The 22,665-nt window shown below is 41.2% G+C and overlaps 1 long non-coding RNA gene across 1 annotated transcript in view; it reads left to right on the forward strand.

The window, feature by feature from the left end:
• The first annotated feature begins 484 nt into the window (after positions 1–484).
• The window catches only part of LOC135104280 (uncharacterized), a 60,616-nt gene continuing 38,435 nt past the window's right edge, over positions 485–22,665 (forward strand). The window contains exon 1 of the long non-coding RNA XR_010270359.1: positions 485–1,119. This is a non-coding gene — a long non-coding RNA (uncharacterized LOC135104280). The remainder of the gene's footprint in view (positions 1,120–22,665) is intronic.

Raw genomic sequence — 22,665 nt, forward strand, 5'->3', positions numbered from 1 at the left:
GCACGTTTGTTGTCTGTCTGTTACGCTTCAAGTTTTTGTCAGGTTGTACGTATTCTCATATTATTACGAAGCAGGTATTAACATTTATATTATTCCTGTCGCCGTGAAAGAAAACAATAGAAAGGGGATGAACAATTAGAGGAAATTAACAAATCATAGCGACTCAAATTAAACAAACGTGGATGAAAAATTATAGCAGATGAGGTTTAAGAGTAATCACTTAAACGTGTTGTTGTCTTTTGAAAGATCTTTGCTTTGTGAAGCTGATGTTCCTATATTCTCACCGCCTCACGCAATGATGCTCCTTTATGACGTAAGTAGGTTGCCAGTGATTCTTATCTACGTAAAGTTTTTTTTTTTTTGGACAAAACAAAAGATAAGTAAGACCAATTACTAAGAGGTGAACAAGTAAGAGTCTTTCAGAAGACCTGAAGCTACGCGGCAGCGGCAAGCGTGAGGTTGGTTCCTGTACTGCTTTGGCCGCCTGGAGTCACGTCAGTGTTTATGTGGTGGAAAGTGTGCGGGTTTGTCACCTCTGTTTTTTTCTTTCTTTTTTTTTTTTTAGGTATTGAAAGTAATCCATGTTTTGTTTTGCCTACTGGTGAAGTGGTGAGGTGTGCGTGAGTGAGGCTGCCAGTGTTGACTCAAGTGTGATGGAGGCACGGGAAGTGTGCGTGTTTTGCTGAAAAGGTTCACGACCGCAAACTTACAATACCGTGTTTATTAATGTGTATTTATCGCAACTAGCCCATCAGTGGGTATGTGTTACGCCATTCCACACTAACACGTCTTTTGGGCCTTACTTTCACACTGCACAACACAAAGTAGTGATGATAACCACAAAAAACGCTAGCCTGTCCAGCTCGTTGTTCAGGACCCTTCCACCCTCTACATTTCTGAGCTTTTGTATCTGTCGTGATACAAAAGAGCAAAAAGACACTACAGGATAGAGGCACAAAAGAAAGGTGAACAGAAACGCGTAAGAACCAAGCGACGACACGACGACCACACCAAGACAAAGAAAATACTGCAAAAGGAGCTTACGAGACACAGACACCTGATATTCTCCCTGGTTTTATCCGGCGACTGTGTGCCTTCTGGAGGACTAATTGTGACGAGGTGAGTGCTGTGTGTTGTAGTAATGTCTTGGCTCCTCTGTGAAGAGATGGCAGGAAGTAGACAGGAGGTTACGTTTGCTGACAGTTTGTGGCGTGGTGGGGTCCGCGTTGGTGTCGCTAGGCCAGTCAGCTGTTGATGGTAGCAGTCTATGGCGATATCAAATGAGTCTCTGCTGTTAAAATTTATCTAGCTTTCATTATTTATGTATAAGCATCGTTCGTGTGTGTGTGTGTGGAACTACAATCCAATACGCTTGGTGGGTTGACTGTAACAACAGCGCGGTAGTTGGGCAGTAGCTGTGGTTTTACTACTTTTTACTAAATTAACGTCTTTATTGTGACTCTTAAGGGAAAAAGGCAGAACCATCATTTAGTTACAACTGCAACTTTTTTTTTTTCTCAGACTGAAACATTCCATATTACTAATTGCGGAAAACAAAACACCACCACCACCACTACTACTACTACTACTACTACTTTCTCTCTCTCTCTCTCTCTCTCTCTCTCTCTCTCTCTCTCTCTCTCTCTCTCTCTCTCTCTCTCTCTCTCTCTCTCTCTCTCTCTCTCAATTTATCAGCGGGACGTGGAATGATATGTGGAGTGTTTATACCGAATTAGCGTCACAAAAATGTAACTTTCTCGAGCTGTGAAATAGCTGTTTTTTTTTTTTTTTTTTTTTTTTTAGTGCATCAAAGCGATCACACGTCAGTAGGTTACAGCATGTATATACGAACGTGGCGCTGAAGGCGATATCTGTAGTAGCACCGTTGAATGAAATATGCATTGGCTTGTTAGAGTGATGTTTACCTGCCGCATTCCATCCCATAAACGGTTTTATTCAGAGGTGCATTGGTGCAGTGTGTAGCGATGTCACTCAGCCGCTCTGCCCTGTAAATAAGAATGAAGTGACGTGAGGTAACATGAGGTGGCGTTCAAGTCCATGGCCGCTACTTGAACTGCCATGTATCGGTTCAGTCAGTCTCGGCTTTCTCGTGTGAAAGATGAACACGCTATTAATTAAGGAAGCGGAGGATCAGAGTGCCTTTGTAAACGGTACAGAACAAGTTTGAAGTTACTATTCCCCGAGTTAGATTCGTCCAGTGTTTTATTCGGTGAACGCAGAGTTTGCATCGATTTATCTTTTCATGGTATAGTGATGACCTGTTGCTGTTTGCTAGTGGTATTATAACGATCAGAGTATTTTTCAGTGTATTTCTTTAAGTCCACTACGTTGATCATTGTTTATCACTATCCTTTTTTTTGCGCGCACACACACACACACACACACACACACACACACACACACACACACACACACACACACACACACACACACACACTCACACACACACACACAGGTACTACTACTACTACTTTCGTGTGAATTTTATTTACTCCCCCTCCCTCTCACTAACGAAAAGTGTTCATGCATCACTGGCTGTGGGGATTGTGATCGGGGTTTGTGGCTTTAGCTAAGTGCTCTCGTGGGAGTTTTGTGTCAGCGTTCGCGGTTCACAGTGGGCGGCGAGCGGGCGGGCCGGGCACAGGGGCGAAGACAAACTGTCCATTGTCTGGGAGCACTCTCCCTGTTGTGTGTGTGTGTGGGTGGGTGGGTTGTTGGCTGGCTGGCTGCCTGGCTGGGTGGATTTGTCTGTTTGAGGTGATATCGAAGTCATTAAACAATTGGCTTAGAGAAATCTCAAACAAAGGAACCCGACAAATAAATCCGCTTAAAAATGAGACAGAGAAAACAGAACAGCTAGGAATCATAAAAAAACAAAAGGGTCGAACTTAATATCCAAAAACTTAATGTTGAAGAAAAAATCCATTACGACTAAGATAAGTGTATAGAAGTAAAAGCAACGAAAAGAAAAGCTAACACTAATAAATACTGGCTTTAGTTGGGGAAAAAAAAAAGAATACTACCAGTTAATACATTTCTAAATCGAATTCGGATTGATAACCAAGATTCCTGAAACAAATATATGTAAAACCAGAGTCAAAAGTCGAATAAACTGCTACTTTTCTGTGTTTTTTCCCCCTTGAACTAAAGTCCTCTGATATACCAACAATCTTAAGGTGCTCAGGGTTTGTAAGGGGATTGCCACCAGATCAGAGGACTTAAAGTTGAGGGAAAGCACGAAAAACAATGAAAGGAGTGTGGCACGTTACTCCACTTCTGACCACGACTTCTGGACGAATCACGTGCATCAACAGAATCTCGCAGTGCAGTTTTTTTTTTTTTTTTTTTTTTCATTTTTCACTTCTTCTTCTTCTTCTTCTTCTTCTTCTTCTTCTTCTTCTTCTTCTTCTTCTTCTTCTTCTTCTTCTTCTTCTTCTTCTTCTTCTTCTTCTTCTTCTTCTTCTTCTTCTTCTTCTTCTTCTTCTTCTTCTTCTTCTTCTTTCTTCTTCTTCTTCTTCTTCTTCTTCTTCTTCTTCTTCTTCTTCTTCTTCTTCTTCTTCTTCTTCTTCTTCTTCTTCTTCTTCTTCTTCTTCTTCTTCTTCTTCTTCTTCTTCTTCTTCTTCTTCTTCTTCTTCTTCTTCTTCTTCTTCTTCTTCTTCTTCTTCTTCTTCTTCTTCTTCTTCTTCTTCTTCTTCTTCTTCTTCTTCTTCTTCTTTTCCTTCTTCTTCTACGTACATAAGCGATTTACCATATTTGTGTCGTAACAAGAAGAATACTAGCTTCTCTCTCTCTCTCTCTCTCTCTCTCTCTCTCTCTCTCTCTCTCTCTCTCTCTCTCTCTCTCTCTCTCTCTCTCTCTCTCTCCATGAAAGCCGATAGTTTTAAAAAAATTACTTTTTCTTTTCATTTTTTGCTTTTGCTCAGTCTCCACCCATGAAAAGAAATAAGTGTCCCGTTTACATTATGTAGCAAATCCATATTATTTTTAAACCCGTACGCAGCGATAGTATGGTCTATGTATTTATTTGGTATAGATTCGTAATGAAGACACACATGCAGTCTCTCTCTCTCTCTCTCTCTCTCTCTCTCTCTCTCTCTCTCTCTCTCTCTCTCTCTCTCTCTCTCTCTCTCTCTCTCTCTCTCTCTCTCTCTCTCTCCCCCAATTAGCTTAACCTCTGTCGTAAGCAAAATGCTTGAAACACTAATAAGAGATAAACTCGTCAGAAGAAAATACCTTACTTAAAAATACTCAACACGGCTTCCGCAACAAACGCTCTTGTTTGACGAACCTCTTAGATTTCTTGTATGATATTCTGAACCAGTATGACGAGAGTAAAGCGGTAGATATAATACATCTTGATTTTCAAAAGGCCTTCGACAAAGTCCCCCACAAACGTTTACTGATTAAATTAAAATCACAAGGTATCCAGGGCGACGTGTTGCGATGGCTTGAAAACTGGCTAAACGACCTAAACTAAGAGTAAACAAAAGAGTAGTAATAAACAAAAGAGTAGTAAACAAAGAGTAGTAATAAATGGAAAAGCACCCAAGTGATCTAACGTAACCAGCGGGGTGCCACAGGGATCAGTCTAAGGACCTGTTCTCTTCCTTGTTTATATCAACGACATAGATGAGGGTTTTTATTTTTTTTTTTTTTTTTATGTAAGAGGGACACTGGCCAAGGGCAACAAAAATACCAGTATAATATCGAAGTTTGCTGATGACACCAAAATAGCGAATTCCGTAGTCTCTAACGAACAAGTAATAGAAATGCAGAAATATCTAGATAAATTGACAGAGTGGGGTCAAACCTGGCAAATGAGTTTCAATGCAGATAAGTGCAAAATACTTCACATAGGGTATAGAAATGAGAAAGCAAAGTATATTTTAAGTGGTACCCAACTTGAAAGTTTTGACAACGAAATTGATTTAGGAGTAAAAATATCGAGTAGCCTAAAACCTAGCGAACAATGTTCAGAAGTCGTAAAGAACCCGAACAAAATAACTGACTCAATCGGCAGATCTTTTGAATATAAATCTAAGGATACAATCCTCACTATGTATAACTCTTTAGTCCATCTCCTTTTGGAATATTGCGTTCAAAGAAGGTGCCCCTATTACCAGAAAGACATTGATAAATTAGAGTTCAGTGTAGAGTAACAAAAATGATACCAAGCCTAAGAAACAAGTCATGAGAAGAGCGTCTTAAAGAATTAAATTTATTCCCATTAACACAAAGAAGACTAAGAGGCGACTTAATACAGGTGTTTAAAATCATCAAAGGCATTGATAACATGGACTACAGTAAATATTTCACGATAGACTCTTCAAATTACACGCGAGGAAACGGTTGCAAAATTGTTGGGAAATCCTTCAACTCTCACGAATCAAAAAATTTTTTTTTTTTTTTTTTCCACCGTGTAGTAAACCTGTGGAATGGGCTTCCTCGAGATGTGATAGACTGCAACACCGTAGAGACTTTTAAACGCCGTCGTGATAAATATTTTGCCTGCAATCCGCGGCTAACAGCGTATATTTGTTAGTGATTAACTTCCTTGCCTTCAGGAAGTGGGGACACCTCATTTCATCTATTTTCTTTCTTTCCTATAAAATTTTCTTCGGGTTTTCCTTCTCTAACTCCGTAAGATATTTTTTTCCCGACCTGTTTTCCTATATGGCTTATGGCGGAGAGAGTGGAGGGTGGGAAGAGAGCCTTCTGCTTTCCTGTCCTCTTCTTCTAAGTAGTCCTAGGTCAGGTCACCTCGTGAGGACCGCCAGGACTGTTGTGGCCTGTTTTTTTTTTTTTTTTCCATATAACTATTCATCTCTCTCTCTCTCTCTCTCTCTCTCTCTCTCTCTCTCTCTCTCTCTCTCTCTCTCTCTCTCTCTCTCTCTCTCTCTCTCTCTCTCTCTCTCTCTCTCTCTCTCTCTCTCTTTATGAGTTTGACGAATTGTTTTGTCAAGAGTTCCGGCAGGGCTGCTGAGAACTATCTTTGACATATGAAAAATAGATATGAATAAACAGAGTAACATACATGATTTGAATACAGTATTTTCATTACAGTATTACGGTTGTTTAATCCATGCATTTACAGCAGACTTGAAAGTATTTAAAGAGTTGGTGCAGTGAAGCGGTGTCTGCTGCACGAGCTTGTTCCAAATTCGTGTAAAGCGTGGAAGGAAGGACCGAAGGAATGTTTCTGTCCTGGCATAAGGGATAATAAGTTGGAAGTTCCTGGTGATGGCAGCTCCAGTGGTGTGTCCGTGAGCTTGTGCCCACGGCTGGCGTAGTGCAGCCAGGTGTGGGGCGCACTGTTTTTGGGTTTTGTACAAGAAGCACAATCCTGCAACATCACGGCGCTGCTGTAGGGGTTGCATGGAAGGAGGCGGCTGGTCTGGCGGGGCCTTCAGACGTATTAAGCGTTGGACTTTGTTTTGGACCTCTCTCTCTCTCTCTCTCTCTCTCTCTCTCTCTCTCTCTCTCTCTCTCTCTCTCTCTCTCTCTCTCTCTCTCTCTCTCTCCCACACCACCCAGCAGCGCTTCATTCTTCCTGCTCACCCTCTCCCTTCTACTATTTTTCCTCTCGCGTCCCCTCTTCCCCTTCATATACCTCCCAGCTACTTCCACCCTACGTCTCCTTCCTCCTCCTCCTCCTCCTCCTCCTCCTCCTCCTCCTCCTCCTCCTCCTCCCCCTCTTTTCTTTATGCATCCATTTTTCTTTTTTTCTTTTTTTAATTTCATTATTTCTTTCCCTTGCCCTTCAGATTTCCGGGCAGTGCTTAAGAATATATGTTTCAGATCGAGTGTGTGTGTTGAGTTGTGTCAGGTATACACATAGGTCCATGTATACATAGATAAGGTAGATACGTGTGTTTTTTTTTTCTTTTTATGGTGTTGAGGTTACTTAAATGAAGAGAGTAATGAGGTATGTGTGTATAGTACGTTGGTAGGGGCTCCTGATGCCTCGCAGGTGCATTACTTTGAATAATATTGTACCTGGAAGAAATTAGATGTGTGTTGATGTACTGCTGAGTAAAGTTATGTTTATTTTTAAGTTTTGTGTGCGTGTGTGCGTAGTGGGAGTATATGTTATTGATGCTAATGGTGAGGTGTGTATGGAACGAGAGAGAGAGAGAGAGAGAGAGAGAGAGAGAGAGAGAGAGAGAGAGAGAGAGAGAGAGAGAGAGAGAGAGAGAGAGAGAAGCAATTTTTGTGTTGCGTCCCTAATGTGTGGCTGTGTTACTAGCGGTGTTGAGGTGTGATTTTTACTGCTGTTGTGGGTTTGTGTGTGGCTTTTGTTTTTGTTGCAGTTTTGTATTCGAAATTTAGGTTACGTACGTGTGTGTGTGTGTGTGTGTGTGTGTGTGTGTGTGTAATATGTTGGTCTTTGTGGTGTTTGTATTCTTCCTTTTTTTTTCACGAATTCCTGACAGTGACATGTATAGGGGAAGAGTATTTTGCAGTTTTATTTTTTTAAGAGCCTTGTTGTTGTTTGTGGAGTTAGTGCAGTGCTGTTGTTGTTGCTCTTGTTGCTGTTGTTGTTGTTCTGGCTAGCGTGGTGTGACGGACGTGGCGGTCTGTTGGATTTGTGTCCCTCTTGTATATTAGCGCTAGCGTGGTGACCCTGGCGGCATGACGGTGGCTTCCATGGCATTAGTGATGTTATAGGATAATGTATTTTGGTGCTTAGGATTGTTTTTATTATTACTTTAACTTACTGATCTGATTTCTTAAACGCTCTATTCATCAGGAGTATCTTTCGAGGCTACAGGGAAGATTAGTTGTGTTCTTATGTTTTTTTTTTCTCTCTGTTGATATAAAATCTCTGATAAACTGCCATTAGAATCGTGATAACATCCTTGAAACATTAAAAACTTTACCACCACCACCATTCTCAGTACCACCACCACCACCATCACTTACATCCTCACTATTAATGTAGGAGGTAGGACGAGGAAGTGTTTTAGGAATAAGGCATATTATTTTACTAAAACTTCCTCAAGAATCAGAAAAATTTTTGAAACTCTCAAACAACTTACACTGCAGTCTGTTAAACGTGAGAGATGGACGAGGAAATGTTTGGAAATAGGGACTAGTATTACATGAAACGACAGGTAGGGATACTGATCTAGAGTTGCATTGAAAAATTGATTTAATGAATTGTAAATATATGCCTGTTTCATAAGCACTTTTTTATTTCTATTTTTTTTTTTTTTATGAGGGCAAGAAGACTGAGGAAGTAGCTGCAGATTAAAAAAAAAAAAATGAAAAATGTCATCTTCCAAACGAGCCTTGTCAAATGAATAATGACTTGAAATAGTTTCGAATAAAAAAGTATAAAGTTTACGTTCGTGTGTGTGTGTGTGTGTGTGTGTGTGTATGCGTGTCTCAATAAGAGTAATGGCCGTGATGTAGTACTTGCATGATGGCCTGGTGGAGGTGACAGTAGTAGTGGTGGTAGTGGTGATGGTGGTAGCAGCGGTGGTGTGATGGAGTAATGTAATGTATAATGCGGACAAGACGACGTGATACCGATGGTGGTGGTGGTCTATCGCGCCGTCGAGGTCATAATAAAGGTAAAATATAGGTGAGAGCAGGAAACATTTGTGGTACATTCAATATACTCTTTTCTTTTCTCTCTACAATGTGTAAATCACTCTAATGTTGCACTAGTTTGATGAAAACAAAAACATTATAATCTGTCAATGTTATTCCAAGTATTCATCGTCTATTGCAAAGTTTTCATATTTTTTTGCACTCTCCCTGAATAACAGAAGGTGTCCAATGTTAGAATAATGACTGTCCTTTGTATGTATGTGTTTACTAAAGAAAAATATAAAACTAACAAAACCCTCTTTCGAGATTAATTTGTTTTGCATGTTATTATGTGACTCACTCCCTCCTAATGGCGTCAGGAAGCGAGCGATGATGACCGAATGGAGAGATCAAGAAGGAATTAAAGGAACAATTAGACCAGAGAATGACGGAAGTAAGGCAAGATCAAAGCAAAGGATTGCAATCATTGCGAAGTTGATTAGATGCATCTTTACATCTTTGTGGAAGGAATTTGTGCAAGACTGACTGGCTCGAGTGACTTCTGGAAGGCCCAAAGTGACTCAGTCTCTCTAAGATTACTGGAAAGGAATTCGAACGAGAGAATACGAAATGAAAAAAATAATAATAAATTGAAACCCAATAGCGTCTCTCTCTCTCTCTCTCTCTCTCTCTCTCTCTCTCTCTCTCTCTCTCTCTCTCTCTCTCTCTCTCTCTCTCTCTCTCTCTCTCTCTCTCTCTCTCTCTCTCTCTCTCTCTCTCTATCTATCTATCTATCACACACACACACACACACACACACACACACACACACACACACACACACACACACACACACACACCCACATTCAAACCTCCTCAAAGTAAAGTATAGCATAAAACTATATTTAAACTAACCCGCATGGAGGGAAGAAAAGACTAAGCGTCATTCAAAACCACTGCAAGTCACTTAAATTTTAGATGCGAGGCGACGTAGACTACCATGAAAAAGGGATAAGGAAAGAATAACACACACACACACACACACACACACACACACACACACACACACACACACACACACACACACACACACACACAGGTTAAAGGAAAGAAAAAAATAAAAAAGAAAACTAAACAAAGAACAAAAAAAAAAAATGAAGGGAAATACATGCACTACGTACGTATTTTGGTGAAGTACCCCTTCCATCCAAACCACACCACTGCGCTCCCACGAACAGAAAGAAAATGGAATACCCCACATAAAGCCGAGGCAAGAAGCTAATATTTGATAGTGTGCATGATCAAGAGGAAGCCAAAAGTGTTCTAAATGGCATTACGCGCCGAGGCCCCTGAGTGGTTTTGTATGCTCTAGGACCCGCCTTCAAAAGAGGCTGGAGGATAGATGGTGGGAGTGAAAGGTGGGTAAACGCGAGTCTGGCAGAGTCGCGGCGGGTCGTTGGGGCGCGCGGCGGGAATGGAAAATGGGCGGGGGAAGTGTAAAAGTGTCAGGAAGCATAAATATCCCACGCCTAAAACGGTCCTGTTTGCCGCCCGCCCAGAACGCGGCACGGCGGATGGCGAGACCTGGGCGTTACTGGCGAAAGGCTTGGGGAGAGAGAGAGAGAGAGAGAGAGAGAGAGAGAGAGAGAGAGAGAGAGAGAGAAATCTTTAAGAATATACAAGAGAAGTCCGACGAAAATCATTTATCTAGATGTGTGATTCGCTTTCGTGACTTGTTTTCTTTCTCTCGTGAGTTTTTGCTTCTCGCCATGACACCCAATTGAATGCCAGGTGATACCTAATCAGATTAGACAGAAAAAAACGTAATGAAAACTCCTTACTACACGGAAAGGTCAGGACTTTTAAATTATTTCTTGCAATGCCAATTAAAACCAGTGTGTGTGTGTGTGTGTGTGTGTGTGTGTGTGTGTGCACGTGTGCGCGCGCGCCTATACAGTACAAAACGTGGTGGTGACAAAAGAAGAAACAGAACAATTCCCAATGGCTTCATTCATTTCAAGACTCGCTAGAAAAAAAAATATCGGGTGATTTTTTATAACCTGAGTGAGGGTCAGTGTCCAGCACCTGACAGTCTTGCCTCCTTGTGTCAGTTTCTATCCAGGGAGCAATGCTGGAGGAAGGGACTATCTGGCTCTTGTTTACACGCATGTCGTCACTTTCTTGGAAGTAATCGAGGCTTGGGATGCTTTGGGTGGCTTCTGTTATTCGGTTTGTTATTAAATACAGAAGTAGAGATTGATTTAAAGAGCACTGGTATCCTGCCGACACCCGTAAGTTAGTTGCGGCGCGTGCGTGTTTCTTTAGTACAAGTTTCATTTTCTTCTTTGCGTAGGCTTTGACTCACCCCGAGGCAATAACCTTCCTAGTGGCTTTCAAACTGTCTAAAGTTCTCCCCAACTTCTCTACATACATTATGATTTCTTTCAAATAAACCAAACTTAGATCCCTGAATAAAAAAATAAAAAAAATGCCTAGAAATATTTCAGGGCTCAAACCCCCAAGGCTAAGACAGACAGCGAAACATTCAGGAGGAGAAGCTAAGCAAAGACCTTGAGGCTTAACATCTTTGAAGTAACTTCCGGAGACGCAAGGTAAACCGAGGAAAGTAAATAGTTGTCTTGGAGTGGAGTTTCCTTCTTGAAGTGAACGTCAGGCTTCCAGTGTGACCTCGTGACATTACAGTATAAGCTTTGTAGTGCTGCCGCAGGAGAGCAGTTGTGGGAATTTTATTTTTACAAGCCATCTCTTATTGTTTGTATCTCGGTAATGAAAGTTGTAAAAATGTCTCTGTAGGGATTAAATTTCCTTTTTTTTTTTTTTTCTGTAACTTGCTTGCCACTTTCTTCACCACCTCTTCTCAAGGACAGTGTGCGGTTGACTGCTTCGAGATATTATAACTTTACAAAATAACTCTCAAACTTTGTTATAATCTGCTATTGTCCTCTTTTTAAATATCTGTGCAACTAGAAAAGAAAGGTTACGTCATGCTCAACTCGTCTTTATGTATAAGAAAAAACTGATAATAGATATACTCCACAAGCTGCAGCACTCCGCGATCAGGAGCTGTGTAATGGTGAAGTGTAGACAACTTGTAGCACGTAAGCAGTATCCTTCACGTACCTGCAACAATCATTCACGACTAATATATATATACGCGTGCTTTAACTGTTTTGTATGCACTCATATTTCATCATTAATTTCTGCTAGATTATCCTGGTTGCGCAAGTCCCATTCCCATCAAGCAGATTATGTCTTTTAACCTGACGAAAAAGTGACAGAGGTGTTCAGCTTTGATTTTCTTTCCACGGCTGCAAGAGTGGGTGGCGATTTGTTTATTTATATATATATATATATATATATATATATATATATATATATATATATATATATATATATATATATATATATATATATATATATATATATATATATATATATATATATATATATATATATATATTTTCATTTTCTTATAACCGGGTAATCTGTAACACCTCATTTTTCCCTCACTCCTCAGCTTTTCCCACTCTTGATTTCGTTGTGTATTTTCTTCTATTTATTCTATTTTATTCTTTTATCCTTTGTGTCTGCATTAACCCTTTCACTGCTAGACAAATTTTCAGTCACTAAGAACGTTTTTAAATACTTTTCTACAACAGTCTCCGAAATCGTTCACTAGCCAAGAAAATATAAGATTAACCTTCATTTCTCTCCTTTACTTTGTGTCCATGTAAACAATTTTCACTTAGCTTTGAATGTGACGATAGGATAACCATTGCAGTAAAAGGTTAAAAGAATAAATAAAGCGAAAGTGAAGTTACTCCCTTTTAAAAACTTTCAGTAGAGCCTTTAGTACAGTCCCTTCCTTCGTATACCATTCAGTCAAGCTCTGGTGAATGTTGATCTTTCCCTTAGTCATGACTCCCTCAGTGTCACCGTGCTACACTATCCTACGTATCCTTCACTATGCTATCATGCCAGCGAAAATACCAATTAAAAAAAAAAAAAAGGAGAGAGGACTATAAATTGTATAAGGAGCCAAACTGTCATTGTCATACGCCTTCTTAATTTATCTGTATTCTTGCCGGGGAGAGGCTCATATGGAGAAGTTTGATGAGAGAGAGAGAGAGAGAGAGAGAGAAAGAGAGAGAGAGAGAGAGAGAGAGAGAGAGAGAGAGAGAAAGACCGTATTATACTCTTTACATAAAGTGCACAAAGGATTTCAATGTTAGAAGTCATTAGTTTCGTTCCCAGTACACGTGCAAATGAATATCCTTTAGTTCCTTTTAAGTTCTCCATGTAGCTGGTCCTCATCTCAAGTCATTTTCTAGTTTCAACCCTTGCCCTCCCCAGCAGAGCCTCTGATTCGCGCTGCACGCCGCTCCCCCCACCCCATCCCACAACCTCCTCTTCCCTCCCTTCCAGTCATCTCGAGACGTTTTTACGCTTGTCGAGCTACAAAAATTAAGAAAAGTCTCTCTCGCTCCTATAATTATCTTCTCCACGCGTCGGTAGCTTCATGAAGTGCCAAATTGTGCATAAATTCCTGACTTCCAAAATTATAATGAAAATTTAAAGGAAGCTTAATCGCGTTTCACACATTTTCCCTGTGAAGGCAAGGGAGTGAAGGAGCGTATGAGTGAGTGAGCACGGGAGAGTGGCAGCGACACGGGCGATAGGAAATATGAGGAACGGGAGAGTCGGAAATGCGTGGCGGCTTTCTGCTCCCTGCCAGTGTGAGGTTTTCAAGTTCCTCCGTTGAGCACAATACCGGAGGAAAAGCAATTTATCTCGACAATCAGACCCTTTGAAGGTTTTGTTACGGTGTCGAACTTTTCCTCGGCTTCTTTATGGTGTTTGTGCCGCTCCAGTGTCCCGGCGCCTTTCATGCCGGGTCATGCGAGGCCGCCGCGGAGGTGCAGGCCTCGCAGGTCACGGGCCCAGATCAACCTCTCCTCCTCCTCCGGCACCACTTCTCCTCCCACCCTCAACCTTTCTTCCTCTGGCAAACCTTCTCCCAGCCTCCACCTCGACTCCTTCTCCTACTTTTTATTGACTCGTTTGTGTGTTCCCTACTTCTCATCTGAACGTGCTTTCATTCCTCTCCTCTTGCTTTCCCTAAAGATTTTTTCCCGTGCCTGGAAATGTTAATGCTGTAATGAAGGCTCCGATATTTTCATCGAGCCTTGATGAGTGTCGCCGCGGCAGTGCACACGCGAGGTAGGGAGGGACCTCTGCCTCTTCGAGAGGAAGATTGCGGTGAGTATTTCCTGCCTGCTGCTCTTTGACACTGTTTTCTGTTTCCTGACTTGATTACCTGCACGTCCTGTGTACAGTATGTTGGACGAAGCTTAAAAGTACGTACTTTTCCTGACGTTTGTTGGAAGTACACTGCTCACTTAATTACTTATTCATGTTTACTTAGGAATCTTTTTTGGTTATTGACAAAGTGGTGTAAAAATATCAGAAAAGAGCTCTGTGAGTTTCTCTTGAAAATAAAAATGTTTACCTTTGTTCAGTTATGCTGCTCTTCCGCTACGCTTCACACAGACAGTCAGTTGTATCTTTTCTCGCCGCGTAGTGTAACTATTATTCCTTTTCATCATTCATATTTGCATCTTGATTCTTTATAATGCGTTTTTGCTTTTTTTTTTTTATAATGAGTAGGATTCTGATCTGCTTTTTCGTCACCCGTGTGGTACTGGTATGAATACCGAAAAACGCGGGGCAGTGAGACGCTTGATGGAACAGCTCTTGAAGTTTTCCCTCTGAAGCTCAAAAGACAGACATCGTTGCTATCAAAAGCAGGTTTGACACTTTTATGAAATCAGAAGAAAATTCTGCCATTGTCACAACAGTGAGATCTGTGGTGTACTGGAATATACATGAATGTGAAGCTTGACAGTTTTTGAGGTGCGCCAAAAGTCCCACCAATATCCATGACAGTGATGGTATGAACCCCAAGGCACAGTAATGGAGGCCAGCACATGGTTTTGCACAGATTCCCTTGAACAAGCTTCATAATTTTGCAAGCATACTCTTTATTTAATATATATTTTTATAATGTACATTGCGTTGTCAATTTATCGATAACCTTTTTTTAAAGTAATTGCTGAAAATAGTTTGCTTTAATATTTCCCAATGAAGTGTTAAAAACCAAAGATCAATTGAGAAAGGAGTTACCCCGTGAGATTGAGCTGTGAGGTGAACTGAATATACCATTAAAACTAAAGTAGGGGTTAGATTGAAATTTTAAACATTTATATTTGTATTCGTGACTGCGTCAGTGGCTCTTCCACTCTGCTGAGATTCTACCCAAACTTTGAAAATGAATTATTCCTTAGTAGTGATTAGAAGAAAAATATTAAAATTACATTGTACCTCTGTGTATGGCACGACTGATTTTATCATTATTCAAGATACATTTATGGAAATTTTACAAAACCCATGATACTAAGTGATAAGAAATCCGAAGCTTGACGCTTAAATCTCTGTACAACACGAGTAACACCATGATAAAGTTTTCTTCTTTGATTCATAAACAAGACGAACTAACCAGGAATATATAATGATTTACTATAATAATGATCATGATGATGATGACAGTTCTACAGCTGCTGTAGCTCAAACCAATTATGGTGATCTAATAACGTAACGGAATTAATATTGTCTGCCTGCAATAGAAATGTATATCATCATTATCAGTAAGCGGTTGGCCCGGTCACTGGTATGGACGGACTCACTCACAAGCCATACACAGGACAGAGAGACAAAATCAAAAAGTGGACAAAGGATTTTAGGTTGCAGTGGTATATAAGTACAATACCTCCAGTCTGACGTATAGTCCGTCAGTTTGCCATCTGGCTGGAATTGCAATAAGAGGTCACACTCAAAAGATCATGCGGAAAAAAATATTAGATACAGTAAACGTTTTAGCTTAAATTATTATTATTATTAGACTTTATTCTGCCTCGCGGTCATTAGCAGAGAAAATTGAGTACAGTGACAGGTGAAGCAGGTGATATGTCTAGAGCATGAGTGATGCAACACATCTTCATTCATGCCTAGGCAGTTTTTCTTCCTATATTCTTGTATTCTCATGCTAACATTTCTCTTGATCTTCTCCACATAGTTATCCTCACACAATTCCTCGTATCACACCTTCCTCCCTCACCATCTCCCCCGACGCCTCGGAGCATATTAAATACATCACAAGAACACTGGTGAGCCGCTCTTGTTAGCCCCTCAATGAAGACAGACTGTGCCCCGCGGTGGGAGGCGCTCCAATGTAGCAGGGACCAGTTTGCATATATTAGCATGGCGCATTCAGGAAATTAGAGTAATTGTGTTGCATTAAACAGAACGGTCCAATACTGAGTTTACAACCGTATAAATGCAAGAGAGGTGAACCGCGTGGCTTTAGGAATCCTCGTCCCATTCAGGTGCTGTTAACTCTTTCTCGGGATGCGAGTTGAGAGCGTAGAGGGAGGCAGGAGGGCAGGCAGGCAAGCAGGCAGTCAGGCAGGCAGGCAGGCAGGCAGGCAGGCAGAAAGGAAGGAAGGAAGGCAGGCAGAAAGGAAGGAAGGCAGGCAGAAAGAAAGGGAGACAGGCAGGAGGGTAGGCGGGCGGGCAGGCAGGCAGGCAGGCAACCAGGCAGGCAGAAAAGAAAGAAGGAAGGCAGGCAGGCAGGCAACCAGGCAGGCAGAAAGGGAGGCAAGCAGGCAGGCAGGCAGGCGGGCAGGGAGGGAGGGAGTGCTTCCTGACGCCTTCCTGCTGAACACCTGGCGACTCCCACACCTGCACTCTGACGCCTGGCTTCAATTTAATTACCGCTCTCGTTGTTGTTGTTGTTGTTGTTGTTTGTTGTTGTTGGTAGTAGCGGTGATGGTGGTGGTGATGTTATTTACTTTATTTATTTTATTATTATTTTTATTTTGTTGTTACTATTATTATTATTATCATCATCATCATCATCATCATCATCATCATCATCATTATCATTATCATTATATCATCATCATTATTTATTATTATTATTATTATTATTATTATTATTATTATTATTATTATTATTATTATTATTATTATTATTATTATTGCTTGTTATTCTTCTTGTCATTGTGGTTGGTGGTGATGGTGGTAGTTTTGTTGTTGTTGCTTTTATTATTAATATTATTATTATTATTATTATTATTATTATTATTATTATTATTATTATTATTATTATTATTATTATTATTATTATCACCATCATCATTATTATCGTTACCATCATCATCATCTTTCCTTCCTTCTGTTCAACATGCATTTCTAAGTCTCGTCGCTTTTTACCCTCGTTTCTTATCGTTAACCTTTTATTACTTCCTACGTTATTGTTATTTCTTCGTACTCTTTTGTTGCACCTGCTTTTAACCTGTTCCGTTATCACGCCCTTCATCGCTGACGAGGTCATTATACTGCTCTTTAATTCCTGTCATTTCTCGTGTGCAGCTCCTCACAGGTTGCACAACACTTCCCAAGCATTGCAGTGCCTTATGTTGACATTCCCTCTGCAGAATTCTTGTAACTTTGTGCATCCTCCCTTTTCAACTGTATTTACGCTTTTCAGAAGCATAGACGCTCATAATATTGTTTATCCTTCCTTTTCATAAGATGTGCGCTTAAGAGGAGTATGAATGTTTGTAATGGTCATAGAAAAGAAAAAAAATATATATGATGCATTGAGGACCGAAGCTAACTAACTCATAATTTGCCTTTTTATTTTTATATATACGGGATCTCCTTTTAAAAGTGCATTGATTTTCCAGTTTACAAATACCACAAATACTGATGCACATTCTTACATTCCCCACAACACCCACTGTGACCGCGGAAATGAAACCAGCACGGAAAAACAAAGGCAACATTGGAAGTCCCCAAGAAAAACTGAGTGATGTGTTTTCCTAACCAAGTCAACGGCCAAGTTCTTTGTCATGGAAACAGCGACCTGAGCTCCACCCACCCACCCACCCACCAAGCTCCTCCTTCGTCCTCCACCTCCTGACCTTCTTTCTTGCCTCTGTTCTCTTGTCTTCGTGTTTTTATACATTTCCTTCACATTTTTCTGTTTATCATTGCCCGTTTTTTACTCTATGGCTGTTGTTCGTTTCGTGTTTCTTTTCAAAATCGTTCATAGCCAACATCAGTCGCTCCTAAAGTTCTTCCCTTCCCCCTGCTCTCGTGCCTTCCCTTCCCTCCTCTTCCTTTTCGATCTCTGCGCATTCCTTTCCCTTCCCGTTCTTTTGCAGTTCTCGTGTTTTCCCTCCCTTCTTTCCTCTCATCCGTGAATCTGCCGTCATGTTCCTTTATTCCCTTCCCTTCTCTTGTCTTTCTTTCCATGGTTTTCATTTTATCTTTCGTTTCCGTTTTTTTTTTTTTTTTGTCTATTTCAGCTTTTCTCTCGCCATCTGTTAAAAAAAAAGTTGTTAAAAAATGGTACTTTTATGTTTGTCTGTTTTTCATCGTTGCACTTTTTCTTAGCTATTTGACAGTCTATTTCTAGGGAGACTCTAGTTTGTGCCTCCAGACAGTTTGGAGTGGATCTGAATTTTCTACCAATCATTGGAGAAAGAAGCACTCACAGTTATTTACGCTGATAAGGTTGGTATACTCTCTCTCTCTCTCTCTCTCTCTCTCTCTCTCTCTCTCTCTCTCTCTCTGACACCACCACCACTGGCAGTATGATGCTTCGTCTCCGAGCACATCCTTAGAACTCTCTTCTCTCATCAGCATGCAAGAAGAAACTAAGTAGGACTCTGGAAAACTGATAATCCGCTGAGACGAAAAGAAACTGTGAAGAGGAAAAGAATATGCGCAATTCCTCTTCTAAATTCAACAGAAATAACGAATGCACTGAGTTGAAGGACAGAGAGAAAGTGTGCGTGTATGTGTGTGTCCTCCTAGGTTGTCATATCTTTGTAGATGACGTTTTTGATCAAGGAACAAGTTCATGTTATGTTATTTCATGTTTTTTTTTTTTCCTGAGGGCGTCCAATATTAAGATGAGTCTGGTGCAGCAATGGAGGCTTGGTGCTGTCCTGTGTGTGGGACGGGGGTGGGAGGCGGAGGGTAAGGGCTGCATGCGAGGGGACTATTCCTAGAGTGACTTAGGCTGGCAGGTGGGATCACTAGCAAAACTAATTGAAAGAAAAAGAAATCGGACACTCACAAAGTTTCATAACATCTACAGACCTGAAAAGCCTTCATCACAACGAGCATGACGCGCTGTTATGTTGTGTGTCTTGGGACGCGTCTTGTTCTTTTTACATTACTTGATTATTGTTTTCAAAAATAGTAAAATCTGTATCGTTCACTTCGTTTGTACTTTTTTTTCTCTCATCGGACAAGTCACCAGCACCAAGCAGTGAGGAAACAAAGTAACAGCCACTTCGTTTACATTTTTTTCTTTCATCAGACAAATCACCAGCGCGGGAGAGTGATAAGACATAGTAACAGCCACTTCGTGTATTTTTTTTCTTTCATCGGACGTCACGAGAGCGGGGGAGTGAAGAGACAAAATAACAGCCACTTCATTTACATCTTTTTTCTTTCATCGGACAAGTCACCAGCGGCGGGGATCGGGGAGACAGAAACGTTCAGCATTTCCCAAACAGCCGCAAACATGCAAGGCGTCCAATAGGCAGAGAAACGCGTCACTGGCGCTGCACGTCGAGAACGAGTCTAAAATGAAGTGGCAACAAAACCTCATTGCTGATTCCCTGTAAACACGACAGTTCATGGAAAAAGTTGAGAAAGACAAAGGAAAAATTCCACACCGAACTTTGCAACAGAAAACGCGCACTTCATGGAAACACAGGAGTTGGCTGATTTTCATATTCCATGTCTCTCGATGTGGCATAACGGGCGAGACTTTGTGCCAAGTCTCCACTAAGCGTGAAATATGAAAAAGGTAACTCTTTCTGTAAACGTAATGTGTGTTAGTGTGTGTGTGTGTGTGTGTGTGTGTGTGTGTGAGGTGGAGGGGGGTAAGTGGGAAGGTGGATATGTATATGGAAAAGTTGTCTCTGGGTCTGTCTTCCTGTTTGTCTGCTTGCTTGTCTGTCTGTCTGTGAGTCTGTTTTTGTGTTTGCATAATAATTCATAGTTCCTGAGAGAGAGAGAGAGAGAGAGAGAGAGAGAGAGAGAGAGAGAGAGAGAGAGAGAGAGAGAGAGAGAGAGAGAGAGAATACAAAGTGATTAAAAAAAAGATAAAGTTGTGAATTGAAGAAGTGATAATCTAAATCTACGGCAGGAGAAGCGGAAAGAGGAAAGGAGGGGACAGAAGGGGGAGGGCAGGAGCGTGAGGAGAGGCCACCAGGGAGAGAGAGAGAGAGAGAGAGAGAGAGAGGGTGGTGGGTTCTAGGAGGCTTGGGCGTGGCCGGATCCCCACGTACGCTCGAAATTCCAATTACTTTTCTGTAACCTAATCGTACACCTGAGTGAGTGGACGGAAGGTGAGGGGAATGGAGGGTGAGGCTTGTCTATTGGCCGTCTTCAATGGTGGAAACTGGTGTGTGGGTCTCTCTCTCTCTCTCTCTCTCTCTCTCTCTCTCTCTCTCTCTCTCTCTCTCTCTCTCTCTCTCTCTCTCTCTCTCTCTCTCTCTCTCTCTCTCTCTCTCTCTCTCTCTGCAATATTTAGCGCTTTTCAATGCATACTCTTTAGCTCCAATTGCTGCTTTCACCACGCTCGATTTATGGTTCACTTTTTGTTAGTTTCGCGAAAAAAAAAAAAAGTTATTGCGCGGGTGTTATTTTTATTCCCGCACAACACTCCTGCAAACAAACAGACAGACAGCCAAACAGTTCCGGATGTTCCTCCTCCTCCTTTTTTTTTTTTTTCTCTCTCTCTCAAATCCTGCGTGTAGTTACTCTGCTCTTCTTCTCCTTTAAAAAAGTTTTCTCTTTCCTAGTTCGTCTCTTTCCCATTTCCTTCTGTCCTCGGGAGGGATCCTGCGTGAGGGATCCTGCCCACCCGTGCCCGCGCCCCGCCAGCTCCCGACGCAACTCATCGGAATGCGCGGAGGAGCAGCTCAATCTAGGCCGTCAAAAGTTCCCTTGTCGGTACGTTCCGCAGAAGGCATAAGTTTAGCGAGGATTTGGGCAGCTAGCCGCCACGGGGACCTGCGCTGCCAGAAGGTAGACAATAGTGAAGAGATATAATAAATCGTAATTACTGTAAGCCATCTCTTTCACCATCAACTTTCCATGTAATGCTTTAGCCGATACGGAGCGGAGTTGGCTGCAGCTGCTACACAACACAAGGCCTCGCACTCCACTTCCAAGACATTGATCGCCTTTGTGTTGGATATTTAAACTTGAGACGCTGCGTATTCGTCATAAAGAAGCACATCGATTACTTTGTCATTGATACATGGACTGTCAATTGCCGGTTATAAATTTGCTGTACTATTGCTCATGTTGACGTTTAGATCTACCTGTAAGTTACTTTTTAGTACAAGAACTTTTGCCTAAGTGTTCAAGATGCCAGCCGTCATGATCACATCCAGTGACACAAAACTTAGTAGGCCTTCAGATGCTCTCCGATGATCCTCCCGAAGATTTTTTCTGACGATCGAAATGGGCGAAATAGGTCGTTGGTTGCCAGTCTCCGATTCCAGTTTCTTCTTGCGCTTTGGTGTGTGTGTGTGTGTGTGTGTGTGTGTGTGTTTATATGTGTGTGTGGCGGAAATGGGAGTGTTTTCTTCTTACTCCTGATTTTGTATCACAGTACGCATTTATTGGAATCATATCTCTAGTACATCAATGTTTAAAAGTTAAATTCTCGTTCATGTATGGAGTATGCTTCATACCGCTCTTCCAGACAGGGTGGAATCAAAAGCTTTTCGTCTCATCAACTGTTCTTCTCTAACTGACTGTCTTCAGCCTCGTTTTCATCGCTGCAATGTTGCATCTCTAGTTATCTTCTACCGCTAGTTTTCATGCTAACTGCTCTTCTGATCTTGCTAATTGCATTGCCCCCCCCCTCCTTCCGCGGCCTCGCTGTCCAAATTTTTTTTCTTTCTCTCACCCCTATTCTGTCCACCTCTCTAATCATTCATCCCTTTCTCTGGTAAACTCTGGAACTCCCTGCCTGCTTCTGTGTTTCCACCTTCCTATGGTTTGATCTCCTTCAAGAGGGAGGTTTCAAGACACTTATCCTTCAATTTTTGACTACCGCTTTGGACCCTGTTCGGGGACCGGCATATCGGTGGGATTTTTTTTTGGGGTGTTGTTGCCCTTGGCCGGTGTCCCTCCTACATAGAAAAAAAAAAAAAAAAAAAAAGTAATCGAGTATGACCACGTGTTTGGTTCATGTACTTTAAAGTAGATGAATAACAGGAAAGATGAATTTTAAATAGATGTAGAGAAACGAGGAAAGCCTCATCTACATTAGTTAGTCATTAAAAACTTCAAGCGCACAGCCGTTGTCTACTTTCAGTTTAGAGCAGTGAAAAAAAATCGTTGAAAAAATATAAAAATATATAAATAACTGCGAACAAGTTAATAAGTCCATGAAAGACAATAAGGAAGTCATTGTTGGTAATATCTCTTTTTTGATAACTCAAAAAATCAGCTTTGGACACAATAATAATAAAGGAACAAAAATAGAAAGTATCAGGACGTGTGTCTAAAGGAAGGCAGTGGAGGGAGACCAGAGAGGAAGTGGAGAGATGAAAGTGAAAAGTTTGAAGCCAGGACTCTGCAGAGATTGGCAGTGCCCTGGCTCGTGGAGGAGGTTGAGGGAGCCTTTGTCCAGCGCTGGCCTTGTGATGGTGACGGGGTTGGTGGTGAGGATGGTGGTGATGAGTGATGGTGGTGATAGTGATGATGATGATGGCAGGGCTGGTGGTGGTGTTGCTGGTAATGGTGCTAGTAGTGGTATTAGTGATGGTGGCGATATATATATATATATATATATATATATATATATATATATATATATATATATATATATATATATATATATATATATATATATATATATATATATATATATATATATATATATACAGGCGGGTTGGGAAGGTGTGGTGAGGTGAGGTGTAGTGA

This window comes from Scylla paramamosain, chromosome 1 (genome assembly GCF_035594125.1).
Source record: "Scylla paramamosain isolate STU-SP2022 chromosome 1, ASM3559412v1, whole genome shotgun sequence".
Taxonomy (NCBI): Eukaryota; Metazoa; Arthropoda; class Malacostraca; order Decapoda; family Portunidae; genus Scylla; species Scylla paramamosain.